The sequence below is a fragment of the Osmerus eperlanus genome, chromosome 8, assembly GCF_963692335.1.
Source record: "Osmerus eperlanus chromosome 8, fOsmEpe2.1, whole genome shotgun sequence".
NCBI classification, from domain to species: domain Eukaryota; kingdom Metazoa; phylum Chordata; class Actinopteri; order Osmeriformes; family Osmeridae; genus Osmerus; species Osmerus eperlanus.
The window spans coordinates 1935825-1940553 of NC_085025.1; the positions used below are offsets into that span (position 1 = coordinate 1935825).

Here is a 4729-nt window from a genome sequence, read left to right on the forward strand (position 1 = left end):
GGCACTAGCTCTCCCTGTGTACACACTAGGATGCACACTATCCACGAGGCTCTGCTGTTTCGTGGAGGACTTTTTTTCTTCCACCGCTGACAAAAGTAGAGTCTGGCAGGATAATGCAGTCTGATTTCACATGGTCATTGATAATGCCAGTACGCATTACTGCCCTGGACAGTGGGAGAGGAGAAAACACTCTCCCAAAGAGAGAGAGAGAAGGGGGGGGAGAGAGGAGAGACAGAGAGAGAGAGAGAGAGAGAGAGAGAGAGAGAGAGAGAGAGAGAGAGAGAGAGAGAGAGTGAGAGAGAGAGAGAGACGAGAGAGAGAGAGAGAGAGAGAGAGAGAGGTGAGAGAGAGAGAAGAAGATTGAGACAGAGAGAGAATGAGATAGAACAGAAAATGAGAGGGAAAGCGAGAGCGAGGAAGACAGAAAAAAAAGAAGAGAGAGAGAGAGAGAGAGAGAGAGAGAGAGAGAGAGAGAGAGAGAGAGAGAGAGAGAGAGAGAGAGAGAGAGAGAGAAAACAAAAGTCTGGTCTGAGCAGCAGGATCTTAGGTTTCTCCCAGCAGTGCTGTCTCATCTCACCCTCTCCTCGATGCAGCAGAGTCAAACATGCCTTTGTGCTGACGTGGGAGAACTATGGGAACATGCTTTTGTCTACGCAAAGCTCTGATCGGAGCTCTGGAGTTTGGCCGGTAGGGGTTCATTTAAATGCCTGCAATCATGATAACAATCCCACAATGACTCAAAAGGTGTAGCCTATGTGTGAAAACATGCACTTGACAGATTGGATTTATGGCCATGCCATGATTCGTAATTCATAAAGCATTCTTTCATTTTTCAATCAGACAGTGATATTTATGTGCCACTCAACCGACATTAACCTGCAGTGGGTGCCTGAAAGATGCTCACGGAAAACGTTTACAATAAACTGGTGCTATTTGTGATTAACTAACGCTTCACCAGAGAAATGATAACTGGAGACTGAAGATTTTTAGGAATCAGGAACTCCTCTGTGTTGTCTTACTTTAAACACAAACAATTGTTGTTTTTTTGTTGTTGTTTTACGGACACAGCATCGTACTCACATCTGCTACACAACATCACACTATAGAGCTACTACAGTGGTCTGCAACCCTGGTCCTCACGGACCCCCTGCCCTGCTTGTTCTAGATGTTTCCCTCCTCCAACACACCTGATTCAGATGAATGGGTCGTTAGGTCTTCAACCATGAGGACCAGGATTGAAGACCGCTGAGCTACCACAATGGAATGGAAACAGAGTGTGCTGTGCAGGACCGGCTCTGCGTCGGGTTCAGCATGGGAAGCTTGGGAGGATGAATGGGCAGATCATCTCAGATGAAGAGATCCAGTTCCAGTGTGGGATTTCAGCTGGCTGGGAAACCTGAGGGACTGGTCGTGAACAGCTCCCAAAACAACATGGGTCGAATGAAGGAAACTTCCCAAGTTGATAAATTCATGAAAGGTGCACAGAATTACATCACTGAGCAGACTGTTTTCAGGTTTCTTAAAAAAGAAAAGATAATAGTAATGTTTTTACCATATCTATGCTACATGACATGATATGGTTTGGATTTGTGTTTTTACATTACAAAGTTCTGTCAAATAAAAAAGGGAAATCAAAATGGCAAAGCCATAAAGACATTAGCCTATAACAATACTTGGAAACATAAAAAATGAGAAAAAATATTACTGTGTATACACAGTGTATTACTGAGAATATTCGCTGTACTCTCAGGAATAGTGAACCAAAAATCCGTAAATATTCGCTTCATCGCCATGGGGAAAGTACAACTAGACATCAGTACACATAAAGGGCGAAAATATATGGCACTCAACAATGGCGTCATCATGGCTGCAGCGCATGAGTTTGCCAATGCACGTGCTATAGCTACCTCACTGACTGATGTAATAACGCATAGGACCTGCGATAAAGGGATCCTATATATTATCACATAGCTGGAATCACCACTCAAGGAATTAATTAATCTCAATAGTGTCTACGCATTACTTTTGTATGTAAAATGTGTTTGAAATACAACGTGTCTGTCGTTGTCACCATTTGACAAATACTTTTTTTTATTTATTTTTTACTGTAGCCCGCACGAACGGTGACCGCACAGATTCGATGAAATGAACAGCTCGGTCTAACAGCACCAGACAAAGGAATGTCTCGCTCCTAGATGTCACTCTACCACAAACTGCTGTATCACTGCGTTTAATGTCAGCGTCACTCGGAACGCTAGTGTTAGGTAGCCTATATCCCTCGGTAAAACACTGCACGAAGATATACAGACATGTCTCTAAAATAGGCTATTGCCTACGAATAATAATAATCTTTAAAAAAAATTGTGCGTTGCCGTGTGCTGGTTCACTCCGGTTAGACTACACATTGCTATTTCATGCTATCCACGTTACTGACGTGGGTGCCCATCCACAGCATGCATAATGGTGTGTAAGCACGCATAAGAATGTTTCGCGTTAATTCCAGTGAGGCTATATCATGGTGCAGATATAGTTCGGGATCAAATTAATTCGATAACTACCAAACTCTTTTTTTTGCCCACCAATAATTTGCTAAAAATCACTTTATCAATTAAATGTTTATAAGGATGACAAGCTCGAGGAGCGTAAAAGCGCAACGTTTTGTTGAAAGCAGACATGGCCTTTCAACAAGCGTTTACTGATATCATGATGATATTATTCTGCTTCTAAATCTGTAGACTTAAATACATATTTGATTAAATTAATTTTAAATCAGGGGACATCACAGTCGTTTTAACAAAATATGTTCTAGTTCTTTAAATCACACCGTCGGGACACCGAGCCGATTGTATTGGCTGCCAAGTAGCCGATGCTCCCAAGCCCCCTTACACAGCAGATATTTTGCTGATCTTTTATGGATGATTAATGAGTAATTGTGATGTGATGGTTTACAAGTGTGTTTATGCCGTGCAGATTCAAAATAAATAGTTTTTTAGCGCTCTTGATGGTGACAGTGCATTTAACCTAAATCAGTAGCCTATCTTTAAAAGCACGTGAAGGTTATTTGTACAATAGAACGGTAATGTATAAATAACACAATTCACATGCTAATAACAAAAATGTACTAATAACATGACAAAAAAAATTACTAGTTCATTCATAACATATTGTTTATTGGATTACTTATTATCCCAAATATAAATCAAATTCCACGGCACTTTCCAAGTGCTATAGGCTCATCCATGATGGCCATGCAGTGAATGAGGGCGGGAATTAAGACCGGGGGTCTTTGCCTGTGCCATGGCCCCTTAATCGGTCAAGGCTTTTTCAAGTGACAGATTCTTTTCTCTCTGATTTTTCCTCGGAGAAAACAACAGCCAAGACTGACCCCTATACTTTGATGCGCCGCCTCCTTCTGGATCGCAATGCAGCCACTACTTGCAAAACTCCCTGATCGGAGCGCACACTACACTGACTCAAAGCATAACAGGATGTGGTGTTATGCTTCACTTTTAAACCATCATTCATACTCAAAACAAATAGCCTTGCATGCAGGCTACACAGTTTGAATTTACGCATGTTTATTTAAGTGGGTTAGACACGTCTTTGGATAGCGTTGTCGTCGCTTGGTAGCCCTACTCAGCGTGCAAGTTAAGAACTCCGTTCGCCGTTACTAACTAATTGTAGTCCAATCATGTGTTTACACTGCACATGCAGTTCACAAGCAATAACAAAACATATTTCGTTACACATAAAATGTTCAAATATGCATGCATCTCACCTTATAACTTTCTCTTTTTTCTTGTAATCCAGCCCTTTTGTCCGCTTACCAAATATTTTTTTTCACATGATGACTTCCTTGTCGTTTCCTAAAGCCCCCGGCTACCGGGCGATTACTTTTACGTTGCACTAACAGGCTGTATCGTTCTTTAAAAAAAAAAGGTGTGTGGTCATAAAACTGTTGTTATTTTTCTACAGCAAACGTCAGTGTGTGTGTGATGATGATCCAGCTCAGCGTGCAGCTCCGTCTCCGCTGTTTGTTACACTCGACTGGAACGCCTACTCTCAATCGCTACATTGTTGACATTCGGCCCTGACGTCATTGTATCCCTCATTCACAACATTACGCGGTGCAGAGTGCGTTGGCGCCGGGGGCAGTTAGCCACATACTCAAAAAAATGTCCGCATTTGAGTTTGGAGAATCGCTGTAGCGAGAGCGCGCAGCGCGCCGCTTTCCCATCTGCTCAGCACACAGCGGCCCCCTACTCTGTGGACATCGGTGATAAAACTGGAGGATTGATTAGCATTGGATGAACATAGTTTCAGTTAACCTACTGTGCACAATCTTTATACCCTGTGAAGTATAGGCCTACCAGAGGAAAGAAATCTTGGCCGTTGGTCGCCCAAAGTCCTCAACTTATATTGATTATAAAACGTTCAATACCCCAATAAAATATTTGATGAGAATGTTTCCTGCTATGAAACGACACATTCTTAGGGGGGAAACTCTATAACCTGGAATTAAATAAACAACACCATATTTCACTAGAGTTGTACAACAAACAAGGTACCTCCATCATGTAATGAGCTAAATAGAATTAAAAAAAAGGTCAGTTTAAGGTTGCAAACAGGAACCATGGCACCGGAGGCATGATTCAAGATCAGCCCACAAACTGTTGTTACAAGAGAGCTCTGGCTGGAAACATTTCAATTTCTAATGTATGATGTTACC

At 42.0% G+C, this 4729-nt stretch overlaps 1 protein-coding gene across 1 annotated transcript in view; it reads right to left on the bottom strand.

The window, feature by feature from the left end:
• The window catches only part of bach2b (BTB and CNC homology 1, basic leucine zipper transcription factor 2b), a 66838-nt gene extending 62515 nt beyond the window's left edge, over window positions 1–4323 (bottom strand). Inside the window, exon 1 of the mRNA XM_062468278.1 lies at window positions 3779–4323. The gene's annotated coding sequence lies outside the window, so the exon portion shown is untranslated. The remainder of the gene's footprint in view (window positions 1–3778) is intronic.
• Between the last annotated feature and the right edge of the window lie 406 nt (window positions 4324–4729).